General features: G+C 39.5%; 1 protein-coding gene across 1 annotated transcript in view; it reads left to right on the top strand.

The window, feature by feature from the left end:
• adcy1a (adenylate cyclase 1a) overlaps window positions 1–15,144 on the top strand; it is a 105,472-nt gene that overhangs the window by 31,729 nt on the left and 58,599 nt on the right. The window lies entirely within an intron of this gene.

The following is a 15,144-nucleotide window of genomic DNA, read 5'->3' as shown; positions in this document are numbered from 1 at the left end:
CACACAATACTATCCCTCAATCCCCCTCCTACAGAAAGGAAATAACTTCCAATAGTCTCTCACTTTTGCAAAATATTGTGAAATATTGCAAAATATCGGGCTGTGCCAGACGCGGTACGAGATTCCATTAGAAATGGGATATTGGGTGCGTTCCTCTCCCATTGTTGTGTAATGTTTGTTTTCCTTGCCTTCTGTAAGTGAGATGGGAGGATTGCAGATCAGTACTGACACAGATGACAGTGGTTAGCAGACACCATAATGATCCACAACCATCTGTGGAGGTTTTTGTTTGAAAACTGATGGCTAATAGGACATCCTAGCAGCTAGGCACTGAGGTGTAATGCAGGGAGAGGTCAATATAATCCTCTGTAATAATAATAAATGCTTATAAACACATACACAGTTTAAATCCAGGTGGATGCTAGTTTATATTCTCTGCAATCATATTTTCATATTTTAAGCATACCAATTAGCATATGTGTAGTAAAAGGAAACCGTTGGAATATTTTCTCAACATAAGTGAATATACTAATGCTGTGCCACATCCTTTTCTGTTCTGGTGAAAACAAAAAACGCTTCCTTTATGTTTTATATTCAGGCAGTTTCTAATTGAGCTGTTCAAACACTAATGTCAGTCTGCTTCTTGCATTATTTTTATATCAACTTTGATTATCTTGGCATGCTGTCTAGAAATACATTCACTTCTTTCTAAGTATTAATCTTGATATCTCCAGGGCAGGAGCTGCTCAGTGTGGAGAAAGCTGGTGTGGAACTACTGTAGAGATGAATCACTCAGCGTAAAGCTGCAGGAGAACATGAAGACCTAATTATCTTGAAAGCAGACATAGGTTATTGCACATCTGATCCTTCTGTTTACCTGCTATGCATGTTTCTGGCCATTGCAGCACCTTCTAATCGTACGTTGTTGCAGCGGTGTGAAACTGTAGAGAGAATACTGATAAGCATCTATTATTACTCCTTAAATGTATGAATACTTAAGCTTCAATATTTAAAGGGAACGTAGGAGTGCAAACCCTCAATGGGATTTTTTGTGTGTATCTTTTTTATGGAGGAGATCATTCACTGGAATAATGGTATTGCTTTACAGAGCTTCTTTCCTCCTTTGCCAATAACCTATATTTCATGCAACCTAAATGCAATTATGGTGCTGCTTCTGTTTTCTTATAATCTGAGGAATGAATCATGCTTTTTGTGTCATATCGTCTGTTTATAAGTTGGTTAGATATTTAAGAGCATATGTTAAGTTTATAAGAGCCATTGTGGTGATAAGAATGTGGTTTGCATCAACTGTTCCCTCTGTTTAAGGCAATAATCTATGACATAAAGACAATCTTCCACTTGCATTATTATTTTTGAATATAGAACAATCAACATGCACTATTAATAATATGAGAGTGTTAAGTGCTCTAAAAATAACTTCACCTGGATAAAGAGATAATGGTGTCTGTATGCATCACTTCCTATAGATTTGCATGCATTATATAATACTAATATGGAGGCTAGTTAAGGGGAGGACTAAAGCTCAGACAATCTCTTTTACTTTTAGACATCTAAATCCAATTGTAACCTTACAATGGAAATAGCAAACGCAACGGGATAAAAATATTTAAACCCTTTTGTCAATTGTCATATCCGAGGCGGTAGAAACCCCAAATATCTTTGTGCAGAAAACATTTGAGTGTCACAGGAAAATGTGCTGAGCCTAAATGGGAAAATGGGAAACAGCCTCACAATGTTTCATTAGTTATATCCTCATGGCACTTTTACATCACATTGTGTAAGCTTGTAGTAAAACATGATATTTTCAAATCTACAAATGCAATAAAACATAGAGAAAGGGAGTTGATAACATGTTGTAAACAGAAAGCCCAATATAACGGCGCACTTCCTCATAATTATCTAATACAATTAATCTGTAATCATGTTTTGGGGGTTCTATTCTGTTAATCATAGATGAGACGTGACAAAATAACCACCCTATGCAACATAGTCTGAAGCAAGCTGAATTTTAATTCAATAGATCCCACCAATGTTGGATGTTAATATGCAAGAGTCATCCAAGGACATTATTAACACCACGCAGGCATGTTATCGACACAGCGTCTCTGTCATCATTGGGAGACATAAACCCCCAAGTACCTTAATGACGTACAAATTACTGAAAAAGAGTCAGGTGTGTGGGGTTCTAGGATTACAGTCCGATCCCAGAGGGCAGTAATTGTATAGGTGATTAAAGACAAAGATAGCTGTTTATTGCAGTTTTGATTGCTGCTTAGACTAGAATGTATACACATTTGCATTCTGAGGGATGTTTTGAATTCAGGAACTGTTGTTCATTATTCTCAGTGTTGTACTGGAGGGAGCGAGACAGTGGTAATGATGTTGAGGAGTGTGTGTTTAGGGGGTTTGGGTTTCACAGTTACATTTTTTTTTGTCATGCACTGTGGAAGGACTTCAACAGCCAATAAAGTTGGTAGAAATACAAAACTGACATGGGAGCGCCTTATAAAACACACAATCTTGACAAAGCATGCTTTTTCCCCCTTGTTTTTTCTTTCTGTGAGCCAGGTGAAGGCACTGAATTATTTGCACAGATAACCACGAGTTTTTGACACATTGCTCTCAATTGCTTTTCCTGGAAAAAAACATTCACTCAACTGAGAACACTGACAACACAGTATGGGTATGTGGATTACATATTTTGAGTGAGATCCCGCATTAACAGTCCACTCACCAAATGTATCAATACATGTAATTTGTGGATTATTATTTCGGCACCACACACACACACAATATATCTATATATCTATATCAATTCTGATGTTGTTGAAATGTTTTACTAAGACTAATCTACTGTGAATCCTTTAATGTCACTCATATAATTTCTGTATTTATTGTAAAATTAGATGTTGCTTTCCTGAAGAGCAACATCTGGAAAACGTGATTTTGTATTTTGAATTGGAATGCAATTTCAAGATGATATCAACCTTGAATTGTTACAAAAAGGGAAAGATGTCCATATTTGGCTTATTTAGCAATTCATAATTTATTAAAATAAACTGGAAATAGGAAAATAAATAGCAAAAAATGAAATATAAAGCTTTTCGATAAGAATTTATTTACAAATCCCATTTTGCTTGTGTACTTTGTCACATTCTGAGGCACATTTGTAATTGACTTACTAATATGCAAATTAGTCCTTCTTCAAATGCCCTTGGAACCTGTCTTGTGAAGCAGAGAGAACTGAGTTATTATGCTTCGCTTATGCCCTTATCCTACTTCTAGGAAAAAGGAAAGAATGCACTGCTGGTACAAGGAAGTCACGCAATAACCCAAGCTCCCTCCACTTTGCATCCTATAGACATCCTATAAGATATGTTTAGAGACTAATTAGGGGTGTATCCTTCAGAATTGCACTTTTATTTTAACAAAGAAGAAAATTAACAGTATTCATATATTTCTGTGTGGGATTAACCGTAAAAACTAAGAATTATATTGACACAAAATTAAATGAATTGACACGAATATGTTCCCCAATCTGAGCAGCCAGTAGACATGTGTTATATGTGTCTGCATTGCTAAATTAAATGTCAAACATGCCATTTCTGGATACTAGCCTCAAGAAAAGGGGCGACAGATATTTTCAATTTAGTTGAATTTCACTGTACAAGGAATCTGTATTCAGATTTTCACATATTTACAGATCATGCGGAGAGAAATAGTTTCTAAGATTGTGGATGTCAAAGTTAAATATCTATAAAGCAGTACATGTCATAATTTATGTAGTACTTTCTTAATATTTCATGTTTTCCTTATTTTCCTCTTATTATCACAGACATGTAAAACAGGTAATAAAAGGGGGGGAATGTAACCCAAAGCTTGTCAAATCATTGAGTGTAATAAGGAAAATTGTGAAAGTGATGCGAAGATGCTGATTTGAAATAGTAAAATAAACCCATTGTAATATAAATTAGCATTTAAATAGGACATAACTTGAAATAATAACAATAATAATAAACCTGATAAGCAGAAATGTACAGAATATTAAGACACTGGGGAAACAAATGTTGCTGTTGCAGTTCTCAGACCAGAATACTTTCTGGAGTTCCTCAATAATTTCTAATGAATATTGATTCCTATTTTTCAAACAGTACTCCAGAGGCCTTATGGCTCCCTGGAGCTTCATTACCGTAACTAAATGAACCATGAGAGTCTAAATGCTTTTAGTTTTACTGCCGTATTGTCAAGATAATTAAATACACTAACAGATTGTGTGTCATGGCACCCGCATGTGACTGGGATAATCCAGCTAGAGTCTGAAACTTTTTAAGCAATCAGCAGAAGCTTAGCCTGGTAGGGCAGTAACACGAGTGGAATATAGCCTAGTCGTGCAGTCTTTTATTATTTCTATACATTTATCTCTGACATTTGTTGTGCATCTCCCCCCTTAGAATTGGTTTAACTTAAAAAAAAAAGCTTCACATGGAGCAGGTCTGTGTGATGTTTCACTCTGTTTGAGTACAAAATAAACTGTAAATGTTTCTGGGTTGTTCATTTCAGACTGGTTTTCAAAATGTTCCCCTTTCTCTACAGCGTTGCACTAAAATGAATGTGACAAATATGTTACCCACAATAGAAAGTCAAATCAGAGCAAAATAATGATTTCCTTGTTTTGCCGAATTGTTTGTTGCGGGGAATTTATGTGTAAGAAGCAGCACTTTTGTTTGTTTATTTTAAATGCTTGCAAGAGAGTACATAGAACCATAGGATAGAAAAGATGTCCTTGTTGAGCATTCTTAAGCTCATTTGCCATTACAGGAGCCAGTTCATTTATCTCACAACTTCATTATTAGTTTAATTCCCAGCTACTTTAAAGCTGTTCCCATTAATATTATAGCTGTATTAAATGACAGCAAAAAAAAAAACTAATCTGAAAGCTGGTTCTGTAGGATAACATCTCCACATTTTACTGCTCAATTAGGTTGTAGAACTTGGCTTTTTCTCTGGTGTTTAACTATATGTTTCTTGTCTGCAGTTAGTTAACCTATGTTGTAACCTTAAGTGTCCTTATCCTCTATCTTTCATAATTGTTTCAAAGGTGAGACCTCTGAAAGGTACTGCTGGACTCGTTGAATCCTTTATTAACAAAGTCTCATCGCTGTAACTACAACTCGTTGGTATGCTTAACAAGTACTGCCGTACCATCATTAGACACCCTTGTTCCCACCACCTGCATTTTGACAGCTGCAGCTTGCACATGTACAGGAAGTTTCTGTAAGAGAGCAAAGCGTCACATGTATCTGCCACTCGTATCTCATTTTAAATTTGCAGGAGAGTTTTGCAAAAGAAAGGAGTCTGAAAACATTTTATATTGGCACGCATTAACCCGCTGGCCTCACAGCAATTAGAACCAGACCAATTTGTTTGGCAGTGAGACATTCACTTTTATTTTTGGGTTTATTGTTTAGTTTTTTCTCTTTGCAATCCCACCCAATTTGGCACAGTCAATTTGGCCCGCTGCTGCAACATCAAATAGAAGGTAAAAACACAGTTCGATATCAACCAGCTGCTCTGAGGTAAATCTTGTGGGTGGGAAGTTCTCACACTTGGAGTATCAGTACAATACCTCCTCTTGTCAACAGCACAGTGCTACTAATACTAAATGCTAATAATACAAAAATCAGTTATCTTTCAAGTTGGAAGCACTACCCAAGGGGGAGGGGTTTCTGTGCACTTCCGTAGGAACCCGATCGAAAAAACGTCACTCTATCAAAGCTGCCATTGGCCCCTGCACTCGTCACACAGAATAGGTCCCTTCCCACTTCCTGTTCTATAAAACGTGACTTCAGCGCAGGTTCGTCCTCTTTTAACATTTCGCCTGGACCGAGAACGTGAGCTCTCTGTGTCTGTGTGTTGCATTAGACCTTAAAAACTGTGTATTTTGCTGGCTGGCTTCACTGATAGTGTTGTTCACCACTGTTTCACTACATTTCTGTCTCTATTGTGTGTCTTATTAGTTATATGTATAGCTAATTTTGATCCTGTCTGTCCATGCACCAGAGCTCCGGCTGCGCTTTCAGTTTCAGTTTCGGTTCACAAACAGAGCATTTAAAAATAGTAATTGTGTTAATATAGTGCCATATAATATCCGATTGCTTGCTGTGTTTGTTTTTTGTCCACATGGCTTTTTCCTCCACAGCAGGAGCACTAGCAGCGACAGTAAAATCTGAGGACCAGCCGCCTGGCCTAAATCCCACGAGAGGTGCTCCTTTGCCGTCTTGCGCCTGTACTACAGCCCACGGCTGCATCTGTAGGAGATCTCTCAGCTTGCTGGGATCGAGCTCTGCTGCACTCCACCATCCATGGGTGTGCCCTCGGTTCTAGGCCCCGCTTCGGCTGGTGGTCTACTACCCTTGGCCCCCTGGACCCCGCGTCACCTGGTGTCCCCGGAAACCCCGGCACACATGGTGTGGTTAAGCCTACGGGCCTACGCGGCACTTGTATCCTGCACATGGTGTTTGAAATATAAAGTGTTATGTCCGGCAACAACAAGATTGCGTCTGGTTGGTGTTGCAGTGCCCCCGTGTCCCTAAACATTCTGGCGGGGGAGGCCTATGCCAGAACCCAGAGTGCGGCTGAAGCGGGCCTGGTGGACTTCCCCCGAGTGAACTCCACCATTGCCGGGCTGGTCTCCTTAACCCTGTTGTCCGCGGAGTCATGTGACTTGGCCTGTCCTGACAGGCAATGTCACGTGACGGAGGGCCTACAAGGCCGGAGCCCAAGTGGCTCGCCTGCGTAACACTGAAAGTCTGCTGGCCCTTTACCTGGCCCAGCTGGCTGAGGCCCCAGGCCCAGCCACTGCATCACAGGCCCCGCCCCCTATCAGACAGATAGCGGTGGCGGCTGATCTGCTGGTCAATGTGATGCGTCATGGCACAAGGGCAACTGGACGCTCCTTGGCAGCTTTGGCTGTCACAGGCAAGATGGGTGCCTGTCACGAACAGGACCTGCCTCATAGATGCGCCCATATCGCCGGGCTTTACTTTCGGCCCCTCCATGGAAGAGATGCTGATGTGCACTCCCCAGGAGTGGGAACAGTCCCTGCAGCTAGCCAGGGTTTACCCGGTTACAGCCTTGGCCCAGCCTCGCAGGCAGCGTTCAGGAGCTCAACGTCTCCCTCGATGTCTTGGCTCCCAGGCAGCAGCCCAGGCAGCAGTCCCGCCCCTCTGCCGATCTTCCAACTGGCAGGCAGGCATCCTGCCCGGACAGCCCGGCGCCAGACCTTACATCCTGGCCCCCGATGGTCTGGCATGGCATGCGTCAGGAAGATGACTGGCGGACCTCCGCCCCCTTACCCTCCTGCACTTTGGCCCTGTGATATTCCATCAGTCTTTGGCCCACCCATACACCTCCCAGCAACTCCAAATTATAACAGTTGGCTACTCCCTGTAGTTTCAGGCCCATACACCCCCTTCTGAGGCTGGCGTAGACGCGAGTGAGGGACCCGTTGCAGTGTGTGGCACTTTGCATCAAAATCGCCACTTTCCTAGAGAAGCAAGCAATTTGTGATGCACCCCCACTGGGGCAGCATGGGGGATTCTAATCCCCACACTTCCTAGAACGCAAGGAAAATGCCCCATGGTGTATATAGTTAATTTGTACAACATTGTAGAGCTGGTGTGGCCTCGCTCCTAGCTGGGCTAGTGGAGCAAGCGGCCAATGCTCCCATGTTATGCAAAGAGTGCATGAACGGTTTCCTGCACACCACAATGTTATGGTTTGATGGTCATGGTAGAGTCTGCTGTTGTCCTGCATTAGCTGCGCTAATAGATGACAATTGCTCCCATGTCACATGGTGGTGCATCTGCTTCTTGCACCCTGTGATGTGTTTAGTTGTTATGACAGCACAGTGGAGCTGGGTGCTCTGCACCGTTCAGTGAACGTGATTTTCCTGTGCTGCGTGGAGGCAGCTTGAATGTTCCTGCTGCCACTCTGTGTATACTGTTATGTCCAGCTGTGGCTACTCAGTGACTAGCCAGCTGTGTGTTATTCAGTGGGTCTGTGGCCCCACTCCTGCAGGATCAGGGGTTCATTGCCACGTTAATGTGCCGAGGGCACACAAGTTGCTTGATTGCCTCCTCCCTTGCGACAGTTTTGTTATGCAGTAACCCCCGACTTGAAAGATAACGATAGATTGTGAATGCAACCCCGGTTATCTGAAAAAGGAAGCACTGCCCAAGGGTTGCAAGGTCGTGCGGGAGTCCGAGCTAAAACAGGACAAACCTGCGCTGACATCACATTTTATGGAACAGGAAGTGGGAAGGGACCTGTTCTGAGTGAGTGCGCAGGGGCCAATGGCACCTTTGATAGAGTGACATTTTCAATCCGGTTCCTACAGAAGTGTGCAGTAACCCCTCCCCCTTGGGCAGTGCTTCCTTTTTCAGATAACTGGGGTTGCATTTGCATCCTATCGTTTTGTGCTCAGGAGGGTAAGCAGTCCTCTCAAATCAATGCCATTACTGTGGCTCCCTGGTCTGGCAAATATGAGGACAATTCAGCAAGATCTTGACAAACTGGATCAGTTAAAACACCAGGACCTCAAACCACTGCCACTCTCCTGACTCAAGCCAAGTGGACCTCTCTGGATTCATGTAGCAGCACTTCAACCTAATGGAAAAGATGTCATTACCTACTGGCTCAAATCATGGGCTGCTTGCAGTGTCCCAAACAAAGGGTTGACTGACAACCTAGCAAAATAGATCCCAGGTTAGGGGCAGATTAAATCAAAACTTTGACCCACCAGCTAATAGCAAACTACAAACCTATACATCATAGCGGTTACATTTATGATTAGATGAAAGTGGCATCTTACTAAAAATGAAGCTGCAACTGAGAACAGTTCTGTAGTTTTCGATTAGCGGGTGGGTCAATGTTTTGATTTAATCCCAGCCTTAGTCTGCCTTCAACCACATTCATACAAGCTTTGAATACATACTTCTCAAGAAAAAGATCAAAGAGTTGCTGAATTGGGATTGTGGTGAGGTGTAAACTCACATTACTGATAGCAAAGAGTTACAGCATTGTTAGGAGGACTAATGCCACTCTAAGTTTTAGCAATGCAGGCCCACTGGTGTCCAGTCAGTTTTCCCTTGGGGAAAACCCAGTCTCAGTCAGCTGTGACAAAGGACAGGTTTGAACTGGAAATATCTGGGGTGCAGGGCTCAATTTATATTCTGAATGAATACTTTTTCCCGGTTAGAGAAACCTGGAATCTATGATTGGCTATTCTTTACACTGCTCCTGCCTTTCAGACATTAATTAAGATTTCCAACACACAGTGTCACTTTAAACCAGAATTAAAAGAGAAATCATATGTTTGAAACAGAACAGCTGGCTACTACAGAGACTGCATATTTAATTAGTGGTACAGATGTGAAATCAGACTAGATGCATGACGGTTCCATTTCCAGTTTTGTGAGATTTATTCATTCGTACAAACTACTCAAAGGAAGAGAAAAATTAATCATATTTTTTTACATGTAGGTGTCTAAATAAATCTACTAGAAATATAATGAGCATAACATTTATTAAATGGGTGTTGGTCATTTTACACTTGACAAGTTAAGATAAGAGAGGCCCATCTCTCCAGACAGCTTGATTTGTATGTTATAACACCATTTAAAGTTATGAAAAAATATAATTTTCTAGTTTAATTTAGCCAGCTTTTTCTTAATAACTAACACACAGGCAGCAGCTAGAGAGTAAAAACATTGGCATAGGAAAGCTACACAGAATATTTCAGTATGTTAAAGATGTATGCCTTCTATGTCATTTCAATTGAGAAGTGATGAATGTTCAGGGGAAACACAGTCTACTTAAATGAGTAGTTTACATTGTATTTCCTTTATTTCTTACTGGACACATGTATAGTGCTTTTAAAAATAAGAATTTGTTTCCAAATTATTATGAACAAACTCTTGAAAGCCATCACAGCTAGATTAATCAGAATCGATTGGAGACAAACACAAGATCAAAGGATACAAAGAATTCTTAAAAAGATAAGTGACTATGCTATGCTATTAAATGGGAAGATAAAATAGGCAGTTGGATGAAGTGCATGATCAAAAGTAATAAAATTACTCTAGGAGTGATTGTTACAATGACACTATCAACACTTAAGAGAAAGGGTACTTTTCATATTCAATATTGTTATCTCAACCCTATCCTAACACATTAAATATAGTTATTGATTTCAAAGTTCGTTTTATCGAGAATTCTAAATATGGTCTCCGCAGCTGAGGCTGAGCTGCTGGTTAGGTTCAGAGTTTGTTCCGAGGTTCGAAATGTACAAACACAGAATTGGGTTGCATCTCGAAGAAAGCTGAAGAATTGGTGTCGAGTTGCCAAGTCTCAGGAAGTTTCGATGTACTCGGTGGAGCGAAGATTCAAAATCGTGTGCCAGTTTTTAAGGGCAATTAGTTCAAGCACTGATTGGCCAACTCCCATTTGTGGTCTGTGGTCAGGGCTCTCATGATACGTTCCTCATTGGCCAGTTTCATCTAAAGTTGACTCACCGCCTAACAGTTGGTTGCTCACCAGGCAGCCAACAGTGGATTTATGACTCCATGCCGCCTCCACTTGTGGAACGCATGGGGGAGATCAACACCTTCCAGACACATGATCGAAAGTTTCAATTGTGTGGGAAAGTGCCACAGTCTGGCACCAAAGCAGTAAAAGTTCTGTCTGTGAAATGATGGATTTTTAGCAGGTTTTCTATTCCCCTAAACTGTGGGCTTGAAAGATATAAAAAACTTCTTAATTTATTTAATTTGTAGTCATGGCCAAGCCCCAAGAGGGTCAGATACCTGGAGAGGGCGAAGAATGAAAGAATTCAAAACATTGTATCGTCTCTTGTTAATTAATTTAACTGACACAATATGCTGGTCGCTAAACTTGTCTCACCTATGTATTATCCGTAGTTCTGAATTGTGTTTGTTTTGTTTTAAGGTCACTATTCTAACAAAGACAGCAAATGAAAAGACATCTGGACGTTTTTTGCTGACATGAACACATAGTATGATCTTGGGAATTCTTTAGGATATTAAAATATAAGGGGAACATTTAAGAAAAGGTGAGTCAGGATCAAAATAATAGAATGCCAAACATCCCTGTAGCTTTTCTTGAAATGGTCTTGGTCTTGTGTTGAGTGACTTGTGAGTCTATGTATTATAATAAAATCGCAAAAGATATTAATTTAGGCCTTAGTATTGCATGATCTTTTCCGCATAATCTATACCAATTATACTAATTTCAATACATTTACAATATAACATCTGATTTATTTTGTCAGGATATAAAAATATTGGTACTAATTTTCCCTTTGGGCAAAATATGGGTGATCTACCCACTCCATACTAAATTAATTACATGGGTAATTAGCCCACAGTTTGCCCTCAGGGACAATTTGGCCCATAGTTTTATATGTTACAAAAGTTATTTAAAGACCTGCTCTAATCAACATCTCAGACAGAAATTCCTGTATGTTCATTTTATTGATATGGCTGTACCTGGTCCTTGGTGGAAATACTGTAACATCAAGAGCTTGCTACAAGTGCAGCAGTGTATCTTTACGATATTGAGATCATTAGGCACATACCATTGCTGTCTTGGCAATTATATGATGTGGGAATGCAGCCTGCTGTGCTGGATATGCCTTAGCTTCAGAGTTTAACCCAGTTTAGCTAAAAAAGGTATCAGGTTGGCTCGGCCCCAATCAGAGTTGGTAGAGATGAGAAACACAATGTTCAGTGAGGACAGTGTAGGCTTGAATATTTCCTCAGATGTGACTGCTGCCATCAAAAAACTTTTACCAATTACCTTAAACAGTTAAACATCACTCTGGTCTGGTAGTTTATTTTAATTCAATAACATACACACACATACACATATTACATTAAGTGTATAATATTGGACAAGTACTGGAATTGAAATACATGTCATACTATTTTTATATTGCACGCTCTTCTTTTTTCTTCCTTTTTGCAATGTGTTCAGAATATCTTCAACATAAGAGAATAGTCCACAGAACAGCAGGCATTTTTTTTTCAGTGAGAAAATGCTGTTTAATTATTGGTAAACATTTTGTTAACTATCTTACATTTTTCTGAAATCAAAAATGTAACATTTGACCTAAAACAAAACAAGGACAACCACACTGTTTTCAGAGCTGCACTAGGCACATTGGTCTTGCATCTGCATTGCATTTCCCTGTGGAATTTATTGCAAGAGAGTCTGTCAGATATGTGTTTCTTTATAAACCAAATTCCTACAGCTTTATTTATTTCCCGTGAGACCTTTTGGGTATTTTAGGATTAGTGGCAAATAATCTGTCCACATCTTTAATTGACCATACCACCACATACACAGATTACGCAGTAATCAGAAAAATGAAACTGTCTGTTGAAAAGACACCTAGAGCATTGCAGTTACATTTAAAGCTCTATCAAGTGCCAGGCTTGGTTGTCATTGTAGTAATTACTTCTGTGATTGGTAGAAGAAAGATGTATATTATATATCAGATCCTTTAGTGATAGTATAGAATTGACTAGTTTCATTGTTGCTGGCATGTCCTGTTTTTTTGGTTGGTTTAAATAATAAATAGTTTAACAAATAGTTTAATGGCATGAATTTATTCACCTAATGGTCTGAATGTACTGGACCAGGCAGTCCTTGGTTTCTGGTTTAATTAATTTGTAACAATTCAAACCTGAAACATGTCATCGGTTGGATAAAAGATCAAAACCGTTACACAGAGGTTCTCAAATACTTTATCTGTTGGTTATCCTTGCATTTAAAGAGAAAACATTTGACTCCTAAAGTTTCCAGGGAAATAATGCATTTGAGAGGTGTTTATTGAACCGAACTGAAGAATTTACAAATTGGCTTTTATTTAATTTAATTTTACCTTTTTGACACAGCTTTTTAGAATTCAATGGACAAGAATACATGTGGATTCACTCAGGCAAATGCCATGTTATAGGCCTAAGTGACACAATGAAATAGGTATGGCTGAATTACAACAGTGGCGATACATATACATATTCTTACTGTTTATTTTTCTTTACAGATGGGCTTGCCATATTACTAAAGTAAAGCGGTTGGGGAACCTGAAGTCTGATGTACTTTGAGCATTGCCTAATTATACAATAATTATATTTGAATAATGTTGAACTACCATAATTACACAACACTAATCTATTAGGAATGTTTCCTTTTGTGTCCTTGTGCATGTGCTTAATGCAGCTTTGTCTTGTGTTTTTTTGTAATATTTTGAATTGAGTTGCTTGAAGCACATTCTATTGCTGTAACCCACAAGACAGTGACTGAGTTGGGATGGAAACACAGTCCCTAATAATACATCAAGCCCATGTGGACACACATTTTAAGGACTTGACTACTTTTGTAATTCACCCTATCCAGTTTAAATTTGTAATTTAAAGTATGACACTTGGCACGCCTGAAACCACAGCCAATAAGGGGAATTAGACATCGACAGCATGATGTTCAAAAGGGACAAAATAAAAACTAGGTCACAATGTGATTTCTGTAACCTGATTTGGGTCATTGAAGATATGGATTTCACAAAGTTAAAAAATGTCATTTATTCCCACACTTAACCTTGAAAAATAAGAATCAAGCTATTTAGTGATATAAACCAGGGTTTCAAATCAGGCTCTATGTGTCACTGAATAAAAACAAGCACAATCTCAATGTTGTGATGCATTGATACACTTGTACCTTCGAGTTTCCAGTTGCTCTGGGGATGATGCAAATTCCACCTTTCAGTTAAGCCACTGTTTTATGTAATAGCATGTATCAGTTACAGACTGGAGCAAGTTAATAGATTAGCACTAGAAAACTAATTGAACCCATTGTCTACAGCATGTAGTTAGTCTGACAATGGCACATAATGAGTTTACCTGAACTATAACTATAACATAGAAGAAAATGATTCTCAACTGACATGATTTTATCGTTCTTTCACTTATCTATCCATCTTTATTAACATATTAATCAGATTATTTTCCTACCTGCATACAATGATACTGTTCCTTTACACATTTTACGTTTCACATATTGGGTTGAGAGATTGGCAGTAAATAGCACACAGGGAATATTCTGCTCATGATGTAAACCAGAATGTATGTGGAATATACTAATTCAACTTGCATGCAGAGCACTGACAACCATTTTCTTCATTTCAGAGTACTTAATACTTCTGCCAGGTGAATGTAATAAGTTGGATAAGGTTAAAGACGGAGGAAACTGTGTTTTTAGACAGTGAGAAAGTTAGCAGTGGGGACAAAGAGACAGTGTACCGAATCCCAGATGAATCACATTGGCACGAAGAACACAATCAGCCCACCACATTATGCTTTAATAAAGAAAATGAAGAATATAAGTGAGTTCTTACATAAGGAAGAAATGTACCTCTTATATATTAACATTTACTTTACATATCGTGTGGAGTGGGGGTGGCAATGTTTGAGCTCTGGATAATAATCTGTATATGGAATTAAACCCCACTCAGGAGCTAAAAATTCAATGCACTAAGGGATGTAGCGCAGTCTTTTGCAACAATAAAAAAATAATGCTAGAATCACTGATGTGATTTTAACCCAATGAGGACTATATTCGTTGTGCTGTTTAGCGTGATGGTTATAACTTAAATCAAAATCTGCTTTTGCTTCTGGACAAAATATCTTCTTAATTCAATGTGTTGTTCTCTTAGCAGCCCCAGGATAACAAAACTTGTCCATCTCCCTCCCACGTGAATGACTTCTGCTCTTCCAAGCGAGAAGCCTGGGTTGTCTATGTCTTTTCTGATCTTAACGTGTTGTTTTATAGCTGCTTGGCTGCTTCACCATCAATTCTTTTGTCAATATTAGCACATAGAAAAATGTGCCCATCAGTTTGCTGCAGGCTTAACAACATATTTTTCGGAAACACTCAATTTGCATGTCAGCCTTTTCATATAGTAGACAAAAGGCTTTTTCCCCTCACCACCAGCACTGACCTTTGAAAGTGACAGTCTCACATGTATACTTATCCAAAACAGTTTCA

Source organism: Amia ocellicauda, chromosome 2 (assembly GCF_036373705.1).
Source record: "Amia ocellicauda isolate fAmiCal2 chromosome 2, fAmiCal2.hap1, whole genome shotgun sequence".
NCBI lineage: Eukaryota > Metazoa > Chordata > Actinopteri > Amiiformes > Amiidae > Amia > Amia ocellicauda.
This window is presented reverse-complemented; position numbering and strand designations above follow the sequence as displayed.